The sequence below is a fragment of the Euprymna scolopes genome, chromosome 26, assembly GCF_053919585.1.
Source record: "Euprymna scolopes isolate OS-2025 chromosome 26, ASM5391958v1, whole genome shotgun sequence".
Lineage (NCBI taxonomy): Eukaryota > Metazoa > Mollusca > Cephalopoda > Sepiida > Sepiolidae > Euprymna > Euprymna scolopes.
Window position 1 is genome coordinate 70,709,101 of NC_136507.1, and position 13,078 is coordinate 70,722,178.

Sequence of the window (13,078 nt, forward strand, 5' to 3'; positions counted from 1 at the left end):
AAAAAAAAAAATATATATATATATATATATATATATATATATATATATATATATAAGCGAGATAAGACACAGATTAAAATCCGATGAAAAATCCTGATAGATATTACTAGAGGTAATACTTTCATGGTGATCCTAGCCATATATATAACTTGAGTTCCTTCAGCTATAATCGGAACTGAAACCAAAACGTAAGAGAATATATATATATATATATATATATATATATATATACACATATATATATATATATATATATATATATATATATATATACATATATATATATATATATATATATATATATATATACATATATATATATATATATATATATATATATACATATATATATATATATATATATATATATATACATATATATATATATATATATATATATATATACATATATATATATATATATATATATATATATATACATATATACATATATATATATATATATATATATATACATATATATATATATATATACATATATACATATATATATATATATATATATATATATATATATATATATATATATATATATATATAACTTGAGTTCCTTCAGCTATAATCAAAACCGAACGAAAACTTATGAAGAATTCTGGGTAAAATTATTTATAAAATATATAGATGACTTGAGTGCCATCAGCTATAACTGAGATCAAAACTAAAACTTTTGAAGAATTCTTGGTAAAATTATTTCTTACAAGAAATGGAAGGTCATAACAATTACACGATGGTCACTCAGGAGAAAAAAGATGTAAGCGTGACACACACTATTGTATTAATTTATAGATGTTTTGTTATAATATTTCGTTTTTCTTCAAGTTTTATCTATGAAACTCTGTTTTAGTTAGTACTAGCATTTCAGCCTGGCGTTTCCCGGGTGTTTGGATGTGTATGTTGAGCAAAAAAAAAAAAAAAGTTGTAGTAGGAAGGCAGGCTCGAACCTGTACCACAAAGTAGGAAAAGAACGGGGTAAAACCTAACGTTTATGCTGTTACGACCACTGCCAAACCAGAAGCGACATTTTTTAAAATTAAGGCTAGACAATCTAAAGGAGAGGATAACTTTAAAAAATATCGGCAAAAAAAATGACCCCCCCCCCCTGTAGAAAAGTGCCTAGTTGAAGGGGAAGATATTAATGTTTTTAGCCAATTTTTCGATATTTGTCGTATGAAACGCCGAACTTTAAAACGATACTGATCTTGGTAAAATCCGTCGCCTCTATTGAAAGTTTAAGGCAGACATGCAAACAGACATACATACATACATTTATATATTGGTAACTAAAAATTTTCGACCCAAACTGATGAAAAAGCTTGCCCTATCTCTGAATACCCTTTATGTAAAATTTCAAATATTTAGACCAGAAATTGTCTGAGTAATTTGGAAGAGACCGCAGAGGTCAATTTTTTTTTCACTTTGACCCCTATAATGACCCCTTAAAACTTATTGTTTTGGGCTCAAATCAAGTTATTAAGTTAGATCAATGTCCAAGGAACCTATATCTAAAATTTCAAGTGCGTAGACCCAAAATTGTCGGAGGAGTTTGGTAGAGTTCTTAAAGGTCAAATCGTTGAACTTTGACCCCTTAATCGCCAAATTTCCGGCCAAAAACCGATCACATCGATTTTCCCAAATCTCAGTACCCTGTATGTCAAATTTCGAGTCTGTAGACTAAAAATTGACAGAGTTATTGCGTAGGGAAATGTACACACATACACACACACACAGACACGTTCACTTTTATATATATATATATAGATTTACTAACTGGTGACCCTCCTATTCTTTCAATGTTTTGTTTATTTCCATTTTATATGCATCTACCGTTATATATAGACTTCATTTTCTTCCTTCACAATTACATAACTTTTACGTTTCTGAATTTTTGAGATGAGGATTGTTTGTTTGTATATGAAAATCATACTTACAATGAGAACAATAGTCTGGACAAACCAAATAATTTTATACCAAATTTATGTTAAATGTTGGTGTGATTCTTGGAAGTTCCTAAGGATATTATTGTCGTTCAAAATGGCTTTCTACCAAAGTCAGAGACTGCGCCAAAAGTTCATGATTCAGTGAGTTGATAGGACAAGATAGATCACAAGTCGGATTGAACCATTAATCTAGCAATCCATTAGGAGATAAAAGATATTAGTTGATTAAACATTCTTTGATGGCTTTCTAATCAGCCTTTTTGAAGCATCTTGTCATTTTGAGCACAGCTCCCCAGCTTGGGGGTTGAGAACTTAGGATGATATCAACCAATATAACGTAATTGACATCCCCCAATCAACTATCAGCATTTGTCACATAATTCTGGGATAAGGAATAGGTCTAAAAGTGAGGCTTGCTGATCTTCACCATCTGGGAGATTGGTCGGAAATGTGACTGCCTGTGTTAGGGAATGCGATACAGAGAATGTATGTGTGGTTCTATCAGCTGCATCTGTGTAGTCTTGAGAAATGAAGTCAACTACTGTGGTGGGCATTAAAATCCCCAAATACATGTATTTAGGCGTTAGTATCAAAGGAGAGTGCACTGGGTGTCTGAATGAATCCCTAGATTGTACATCCGCACCTGATTAACAGACAAAAAAAAGAGCGTGAAAGTCAGGTGATAGGCTGACCCTACCTACTCTTTAAGCAATTTAAGTTTGCAAACTGGATAATTTGTTCAAGTCACTAGCTCTAGAAAAGTTGTCAATATGGACTAAGGAGGCTGTCAACCCCAGTAATTTGGTGCAATGACTAGTGAGGTCAGTAACACAACGCAACTTGGCCTTCAGGCCGGGATCAAAGTATAGTATCTGTTCCGGCAGATGCTGCACTTAAGATAATTTGTACCAGTCAATGGAGGGAAAACCCTCTATACTGGGACAATTATTATTTTTGGTAACCAGAGTGCCCCCTTTTTGCCTACTTTTAGGGGAGCTGGTTTTTACCTCACATTAAAAACGGCCTTGTGCCTAATTTGCTCAGTGGGGGAGCAAATAAATACCATCTGTTCCGGCAGATACTGCAAACTATGACTAGCTATGACTAGCAAAGACCAGATGTGGGGGCAGCCCCACATGCCTGACCTTTAACCAGCTCCCATTTCCCACCTCTCGGGAGCTGGTCCCCTTTTTCCCTTCCCCCTCCCTTCACTCCTCACATTAAAAATCGGCCTTGTGCCTAATTTACTCGGTGGGGGAGCAAATAAATACCATCTGTTCCGGCAGATACTGCAAGCTATGACCAGCTATGACTAGCAAAGACCAGATGTGGGGGAAACCCCACATGCCTGACCTTTAACCAGCTCCCATTTCCCACCTCTCGGGAGCTGGTCCCCTTTTCCCCTTCCCCCTCCCTTCACTCCTCACATTAAAAATCGGCCTTGTGCCTAATTTACTCGGTGGGGGAGAAAATAAATACCATCTGTTCCGGCAGATACTGCAAGCTATGACTAGCTATGACTAGCAAAGACCAGATGTGGGGGCAACCCCACATGCCTGACCTTTAACCAGCTCCCATTTCCCACCTCTCGGGAGCTGGTCCCCTTTTTCCCTTTCCCCTCCCTTCACTCCTCACATTAAAAATCGGCCTTGTGCCTAATTTACTCGGTGGGGGAGCAAATAAATACCATCTGTTCCGGCAGATACTGCAAGCTATGACCAGCTATGACTAGCAAAGACCAGATGTGGGGGAAACCCCACATGCCTGACCTTTAACCAGCTCCCATTTCCCACCTCTCGGGAGCTGGTCCCCTTTTCCCCTTCCCCCTCCCTTCACTCCTCACATTAAAAATCGGCCTTGTGCCTAATTTACTCGGTGGGGGAGAAAATAAATACCATCTGTTCCGGCAGATACTGCAAGCAAAGACCATATGTGGGGGCAACTCCACATATAAGACCTTGGTCAATGTAGGGGCAACCCTTCATACCAATTGTCACTATCCAGCTCCCCTACTCCCCGGGGAGTTGGTCCCCATTTCCCCTTCACTCCTCACTTTAAAAATCGGCCTTGTGCCTAATTTGCTCGGTGGGGGAGCAAATAAATACCATCTGTTCCGGCAGATACTGCTAGCAAAGACCATATGTGGGGGAAACCCCACATATAAGACCTTGGTCAATGTAGGGGCAACCCTTCATACCAATTGTCACTATCCAGCTCCCCTACTCCCCGGGGAGTTGGTCCCCATTTCTCCTTCACTCCTCACATTAAAAATCGGCCTTGTGCCTAATTTGCTCAGTGGGGAAGCAAATAAATACATCAAAGTGTAGTATCTGTTCCGGCAGATACTGCAAGCAAAGACAATATGTGGGGGTAACTCCACATATCAGACCTTGGTCAATGTAGGGGCAGCCCTTCATACCAATTGTCACTATCCAGCTCCCATTTCCCACCCATCGGGAGCTGGTCCCCTCCCCCCTCCCTCTCTCTCTCCACATTAAAAAACGGTCTTGTGCCTAATTTGCTCAGTGGGGAAACAAATAAATACATACTGCAAGCAAAGACCATATGTGGGGGAAACCTCACATATAAGACCTTGGTCAATGTAAGAGCAACCCTTCATACCAATTGTCACTATCCAGCTCCCCTACTTCCCGGGGAGTTGGTCCCCATTTCCCCCTTCACTCCTCACATTAAAATTCGGCCTTGTGCCTAATTTGCTCGGTGGGGGGAGCAAATAAATGCCCTGTTCTTCAGATGCTGCACTTCAATTTCTTGTTCTCTGTCAGTGGAGGAGAAATCCTTCACGACTGAGACAATTTTTATTTTTGTTCCTTTACTCCATGTTAAAAAACGACCCTGGTGTCTAACTCTGTCCCGTGGGGAGGCATTGTAAATAGGAACACAGTTTTACATCAGAGTTTTTTTTCTTTTAGATGGATGACATGACAAGTCCATCACAACGAGAGAGATAATCCCCTGCCTGGATTCTAAACTAAGTATTTCTGTATCCCCTCCAGGAAAATTTAAATAAAAAGTATCTACTTAATATAAATATATATTTTTTAATATATATATATATATATATATATATATATATATATATATATATATATATATATGAATAAAAAGGAAAAACCTTAAAAGAGTAAAAACAAAAATAAAATCAACGTTTCGTCCCCATTTCAGGGGACATCATCAGGATTTCTAGGCGAGAATGTACAGGAAGACGGTCATATCACATGCGAAAGAGTACAGGAAGACGGTCATATCACATGCGAAAGAGAAGTTTAGTTCTCTTTCTGTACTGGAGAATATATATATAAACTATAGATAATAAGTATCTACTCAGTATAGATATCAATATAAAATATAGATATAAATTATAGATAATAAATACCTACTTAATAGAGATATGAATATAAATTATAGATATAAAATATAGATAAGTATTTATTTAAATAAAGTCCTGCTTTTTAATGAAAGTTAAAAAGAGATAGAAGATAAGTCCCCCTTTCATAATTAATACAAAGTACGTAATTATGCTGCATAATTACGTACTTTGTATTAATTATGCAGCATGGGGAATAGACTGATTACTTTTTATTAATTTGGATTAGGAGAAATGATGCAAACTATGGTCAAAAGATACAGTATTAAGATATATTAAGATACAAAGAGGGAATTAGGATAAGATTAGGGGAGTATAAGGATTCAAAATAATGATTATCGTGCAAAACAAATATGAGCATTTGCCTTGGAGTCAAAATAACCGACCTTTTTAACTCTGCATTTAGAAAATAATTTTTTTCCTGTTATTTTCGATAAGGGATTTTAATTTCAGATGTTAGAACATGAGATATGTGTGGCCCATATGTTGTATTTTAGAACAAATTTATCAATTGAAAAATAAGGTGCTTGTACAGTTTAATCAAGACATCAAAAAATGAAAATATCAAAAAAAAAAAAAAAAAAAGGTTTAAATTGTACGTATCCGTTATGGAATGAAGTTCTCCGAAAAAAAAAAAATTCACTTAATTTCATCAAGTAGTTTTTATTTTACAGCGAAAAAATAATTTGTTATGATACCGAGCAAAAGGTTCGAATTTTTGGAAGAAAAGGAATTTTACAATGAATTTATTTAACTTCAAAATTTAGCTGAATTTGTCAGCTTCCGAATGTCGCAGTGAAAACACTTTTTCCAAGATATTCATCATGAAGCAGAACAGCCAGTAGAAATCTGAAGTAAAAAACACACAGGTGGACGTTGTCGAGAGTGCCCCCCCCCCTCTAAATTTCACTTTTCTGTTAATATCTTCGATTACAGACTTAAGTTTCAGATTATAAAAATAAAACTGAAAAAATAAAAATAATTGTTTTCATAACTTTTCCCTTGGGGGTTCAGTTTTCAATTATAACGTTATACTAAATTGAACACAAACTTTATGACCACGATGAAAAAACAAAATGGCAACTCTCTCTGATGTGACCGGAAGGTAGGAGTTAGAACGGAGGGTTAAAAAAACAAAAAAAAAACAAAAACAAAGGAAGATTTCTCCCCCCCCCCATTTCCCATCTCCACATCTCATCTATGTATCTATCCCCTCCTCTCTCATCTATCTATCTATCTATCTATTCCTCGTGGTCACAAAGTTCGTGTTCAATTTAGTACACTATTATGATTGAAAATTGAACCCCCACGTGAAAAGTTATAATTTTTTTTTCTTTCAATTTTTTTTTTTTTATATAATCTGAAACTTAAGTCTGTAATCGATGATATTAACAGAAAAAAAATGTTAAAAAAAAAATTTTTTTAAGTGAAAATTATGGTATTTAGATGGCGGGCAGTGAGCATTCTCGACAACGTCCGCCAACACGCGGAACTTGGGTATATTCCGAAATTGTACTCCTACAAATCTGTAATAAAAAATAACAAATAAATAAATGAATAGTATAAAATGCGTTTGGCAATGTTTTAAGCGGCACTTTTTTTAGATTCATTTTGTTTAATCTGAGTGACGGGTAAGTGCAGCGTTTTTTTTTTGTGTTACGTTTTAAGTGTTGTAAGCGGCGCATTTTTTTTTTTTTTTTTTAAATTACGTTTGTCGATGTTGTAAGCGGCGTGGTTAACACCATAGGATTATTCGAAATGGCCTCCCCATATTTTTGAGGGATGAACAAAAGAAAAGAAACATTAAACAAAAAAAAAAAAAAGAAAGCAAACACACTGACAACTTTAAAAGAAAATATACTCGCTTTTAATATCGAACTTTCGCATGAAAGGGATGAAAAGAAAAGAAAAATATTTGAAGAAATCTCGCTGGAATTCTTATTTTAGGATAGAGAATTACGCTTACCCAACTGGGTAATAAATTGTCATTCTTTGGTAACTTGATACTAATTTTTTGTTTTAAGTAAATGCCAGAAAAAAAAAGCCAAGGATTAAAGACAAAAGCAACTTTATTCAACAAACTGTGGCTTAATTCTTTCGTCTTCCCCCCCCCTCCTTTTTTTTTTTTTTTAATATAGTAACAAAAAAGCAGACGGTAAGTAATAATTGCGGTTTTCAAAATCAAGGCAAAAATGCCATTAACAACGAAAAAAAGGGGTGAAAGAAAACAAAACAAATATTAAGCAAATAACTTACCGAAGTCAATAAAAATTGCTTTGGTACTGATGCAGAATATGGACCGTGCTGAAATAATAACACTATTATTAAGAAACACATCCTTAACATGTGTAGGGGGGGGGGGCATTTTATAACTATTCTGTACTTTCACCTAACAATTTAATAAACAGAAGATACCGTAAAAATGATGCTTTGTATAAAGAAAGGCCACAAATCCAACAAATCGTGAAATAAGCGAGTTTGTCTTTCACCAATTTAAAAAAAAAAAAATCTTCACAAAATACCCCCTCCCAATATTAAAAGAGGGTCTTTTTAAATAATAACCTTATGTTAGTGCGGTACAATAAGTGCATAAGTACCAATTTTAGTAAGACAACAATCAGAGAAAACTACTTTGATTAAATTAAAATTTGAATAATGTCCAGTTCTGTTTTCGTAAATATATCAAAAAACTTTTTTTTTTTTATAAAGAAAAGGGTCAATGTCAAAATTCTTTCCAACTCCCAAAAGCTTTTACAATTCTAGTTTTTTGAGATAATGAAACCGAATATAACATTTACAACTGGTGCAGGTGCACTTGCACTGGAGTGGTGCAGACAAATAGTTTTCATGATATGAAGAAATTACTTTTTGAAAAATTTAATATCACTTTTCTATATAAATTTAGCGTACAATGAGCACCCACTTTCTGGCTACCTAGTGATAATTTTTTTTTTTTAGCTGCCTGAATGCTGTTTTCGTAAATTGACTTACTTTCCACCTTAGCAATAATCACCTTTTAAAACTACGACTTTTTCGGGTATGCTGAAAACGAATATCGCATTTAAATTTTCCGGATATTAAGCAATGTAATTCCTTGTGTTCTCAGTGGTGGTGGTGGCCATTTCTGTACGTGCAAGTGCACATATTTTTGATGCATGTACGTCAAAAATGGCCACCAACCACTGATAAAGAATATGCGGAAAGCTACTTGTTTGCGACAAATTTAAATGCGATATTCATTTTTAGCATACCCGAAAACCTTCAAAGGTCGTCGTTTTAAAGGTGATTGTTAAAGTAAAAATCCAAACAGCTTTCAGGCAGAAAAAAAAATTATCACTAGGTCGCCAGAAAATAGGTGTTAATTTTACGTTAAATTTGTACAGAAAAGTGATCCCCACTTTTTGAAAAAGTAATTTCTCCATACCATGAAAACTATTTCTCTGCACCAGTGCAGTGCACTAGTGCAGAGAAATAGTCTGTGCACTGGCAGTGCACAGACAGTGCACCTGCACCACTTTCGTTTTGGCACTTCTACGGTTTATCGCCGAAAATGGACAGGCCATTTTTTTTTTTTTTTCGGACACCTGCCATTAGAATCAGAGGGAGAAACCAGTATTTTAAACTATGGCCAAAATAAATAGCAAAAACATTAAACTAGATATTAAAAGAACTATGAAAAAAGTAAAGAAAGTGAAAGAACATATATCCGTAATTGTTTAATTGGAAATGTTTCGATTTAATTAATGAAAACGGTAAAGTTTTTCATGAAACGTATATATATTTTTATTACATGAAAATGGCATTCATAATTGTTTAAAGTGGGCGAGCGCCATTTGAAAACCAAAACATTTATTCTATAAAAATGTATTAAAATTTAATTTTAAAGACATTTATGGAAAAGTCTGCTGCTGAATGTACTTACTGATCCGCGCTATTTTTTAAATCGTATTTCTAAGTTTAATTAAAGTTGTTATTTTAATTTAATTGTAAAGTTAAAGTACAGAATAGATACAAAACAGCCTCCCCTCCCCATGTTAAGAATGGCTTTTTAAATAATAACGTTATTATTTCAGCACGGAACAATAAGTGCATGTGCATGGAGTACTAATATAATTTTAATAAAACCATTTTGTATTTTTTTTTTCCTATTTATTTCCTACTTTGGTCATAGTTTAAAATACTGAATCTCCGCTTGATTTTAACGACAGGTGCCCGAAAAAAAATGGCGTCTCCATTTTCGACGATAAACTGTAGAAGTACTTTCGTTTTCAGCACCCCAGAAAGCCTTAAAAAGTCGCCATTGTGAAGGTGTTTTTTTTTCTTTTTCTTTTTTAGTTGAAAAGAATCTTGGGTGCTAATGCAGTATTGCAGTACACTTACCGATCTGCGCTATTTTTTTTTTTTTTTTTTTTTAATCCTATTTCCAAGTTTAATTAAAGTAAAACCTGTAAAAAAACATTTTATTGGTCGGTGTTCTGTTGTAGTGAAAGTAAACATTTACCGTTTTTTTTTTTTTTATTCAATTGTAAGGTTAAAGTAAAACACCCTCCCCATGTTAAGAATGGCTATTCAAATAATAATGTTATTATTTCAGCACTGATCAATAAGTGCATGGAGTACCGAATCTTGATATTGACCAAAAATGTAATTTAAAAAAAAAAAAAAACAATAAGCAGAAATTGAAAACTTATTTCTAAAATAACCAATTAGTTATGTCCCCTGTTTCTGCAATTGTATTTTTAAAAAATCGGTCTGTCCCCTTGTTCCTATTTACAATGCCTCCCCGCGAGACAGAGTTGGACACCAGGGTCGTTTTTTAACGTGGAGAAAAGGAATAAAAATTGTCTCGGTCTTGAAGGATTTCTCCTCCACTGACAGAACAAGAAATTGAAGTGCAGCATCTGAAGAACAGATACATCATCTCAACAAAAATAACCTTCTTAGTGACACTCAATATGGTTTCCGTTCTGCTAGATCTACAGCAGATGTGCTTACAGTTATATCTCATAGGATTAGCAAATCTCTCGATGGAGGCAACCTTTCTAGGGCAATTGCTCTTGACATATCTAAGGCCTTTGATAGGGTATGGCATAAAGGTTTACTTCACAAGATCTCTAGCTATGGTATAGCTGGAAATGTCTTAATTATTAAATCATTTCTTTCTGATAGGTTCATAAGAGTAGTAGTTGAGGGGCAAAAATCAGAAGCCCATAGTATTAATGCCGGTGTCCCTCAGGGGTCCATCCTGGGCCCAACTTTTTTCCTGATCTACATTAATGATCTTCCAAATCACATCCTTACATCATTTGTAGACATTTATGCTGATGACACTACTATTTATGGTAGCACATCTAAGACAGTAAACGACCAAGTTCTCTCCAATTCTCTCTCCTCTGATCTTGAGCATGTAGTACAATGGAGAAAGGAGTGGCTGGTTACTTTTAATGCATATAAAACCAAGCTTCACTCTTTACATCAACATTCTGATCCCCATCTGGCATCAATTGAAATGAATGGCTCTCGTCTTCAGGAGGCCTCAAATTTTGACAAGCTTCTGGGCTTGACCATTACTCCTGATCTTAAATGGAACACGTACATCAAATCTGTTGCCAAGGCCGCTGGAAAAATGGTGGGATCTTTCTATCGATCCAGTAGATATCTCACTGCTGATGCAATTCTCTATCTATATAAGAGCCAGGTACGTCCAAGGATGGAATACTGTTGCTACATCTGGGCAGGAGCTGCTAGAAAGGACTTGTCCTACCTTGATAGAGTTCAAAATAGACTTCGTAGCCTCATAGAAGATGTCCTTTTCTCTTCCTTGCAACCTCTATCTCACAGAAGAGATGTTGCGAGTTTGTCTCTGATGTATCGTTATTTTCATGGAAAGTGTTCGACTGAGCTTCAATCTATGGTCCCCCCTCGCAAAACTTTCACAAGAAACGCTCGTCTAGCTGTAAACACTATCAATAATTCCCCCCACTCTTTATCTGTGCCTAAACCTAAACGTAGATTCCATGAACAAAGCTTTTTTATTAGAACTGCACGCCTGTGGAATTGTTTTCCGGCTGACTACAATATGGTTGTCTTCAAGTCTAACGTAAATAAGTTCTTGATGAGCCGTTCCATATAAGTTATCAAATTTAACAAATTTTCATTACTAATGATTATTATATATTGTCCAATTTCTACTGTACACTCTTTAACCCTTATCCTTGAGTGGCCTCTTGGCCTTGATAATGTGTTGATACCTATGGAAAAAAAAAAAAAAAGTCCAATGTGAACAAGTTCTAATTGAATCGTCCCCCTAAGTAATCCAAGTTAAAAAATTCCCACTGTTTACTATGCTAAAATCACAATGACTAATGTATACCTATTAACCCTTATCCTCGAGTGGCCTCAGGGCCTTGATAAGTGGTGACACCCATGTAAAAAAAAAAAAAAAAAAAAAAAAAACACTTTGATCTTGTCCCGAACTGTCCCCTTGTTACAAGCACCATAAAAATTGAACTTAACATAAAAATCCTATCTAAAAAAAATAAAATAAATAAAACAGCACGGTCTGTATTTATTTCCCTCAAATTGTTAATCATAATCTACAATGATAAAAACGACCCTGGTGTCTAACTCTGTCCCGTGGGGAGGCATAGTAAATAGGTACAATGATTGCTGTTTGCTTCAGGTAAAATCATCAAAGTTGGCTTACTAGTTTTTTTCATTTTATCCTTTGAATTGGAAAGAAAAATAGGTTTTCTTGCCTTTGGTAACACTTTTTTTTTTTCTTTTTTTTTTTTTTTTTAAGTGAATATTTGTTTTTAGTCCTTTATTCGTTAATTATAACGCATCTTTGCCATGTTTAATAGTTAAAAGGGGGGGGGCGATATTCAACCATTCAAAATAGGATAAATATATACTTTAGATGCGTAAGTTATTTAACCTACATAAAACCATGGTGCTAATGCAGAGAGTGCCGACTGCCGCGCTATTTTTTTAAAAATCGTATTTCCACGTTTAATTAAAGTTTTATGGTTTTTTTTTTTTTCAATTGTAAGGTTAAAGTACAGAATAGATACAAAACACCCTCCCCATGTTAAGAATGGCTTTTTAAATGTTATTATTTCAGCACGGATCACTCTGCATGAGTACCAAAACCATAAAAAGCTTTGGTGATAAGATAGACGATTTGTTTTGTTTTTTTTAATATGCCGTTTTATGCAAAAACAATTACGTACTTAATTGTTATGTCGTAATTAGTAATATATCCAAAAATTACGAAAATCCATCGAGTAGACTGCTATTGTGTTTTTAGTAAAGTCTCGCTATAGGACAAATATCGGAAAATATTATGGTCCCATATAAATTTGAAAGTCGTTTTTTTTTTTGTAGGTTTCCAACTGCTTTTTTATTGTCTTTGAAAAATTAAACCCTAAAGGAAAAAAATATTTGTACATGTGAAAAAAGTTATAATGAAAAATGTTTTCACGGCGACATTCGGAAACTGACAAGTTAAGATAAATTTTGAAGTTAAATAAATTGTAAAAATTCCTTGAAAGATGAATTAGTTTTCTGGGTCTATTTCAAAGATAATTAGCAAAGTTCTTAAAAAAAAAAAAAACAGCCCACCTTGTTTGTACAAAAAATAATTTAATTAGCTTCCAAAAGCAAGAGATTGTGGCTTCGAGCAAACAAAACAAAAAGTCGTCTAAACATGGACTCTACGGAAGCCCAAAAT

General features: G+C 34.6%; 1 protein-coding gene across 3 annotated transcripts in view; it reads left to right on the forward strand.

The window, feature by feature from the left end:
* Positions 1-6,878: 6,878 nt before the first annotated feature.
* Positions 6,879-13,078, forward strand: part of LOC145248159 (NEDD8-conjugating enzyme UBE2F-like) — an 85,266-nt gene continuing 79,066 nt past the window's right edge. Inside the window, exon 1 of one of the 3 annotated variants that reach the window (XM_080109987.1) lies at positions 6,879-6,977. The gene's annotated coding sequence lies outside the window, so the exon portion shown is untranslated. Of the gene's footprint in view, positions 6,978-7,045; positions 7,502-13,078 lie in introns of those variants that run through there. The other 2 variants (XM_080109986.1, XM_080109985.1) reach the window with 2 other exon arrangements.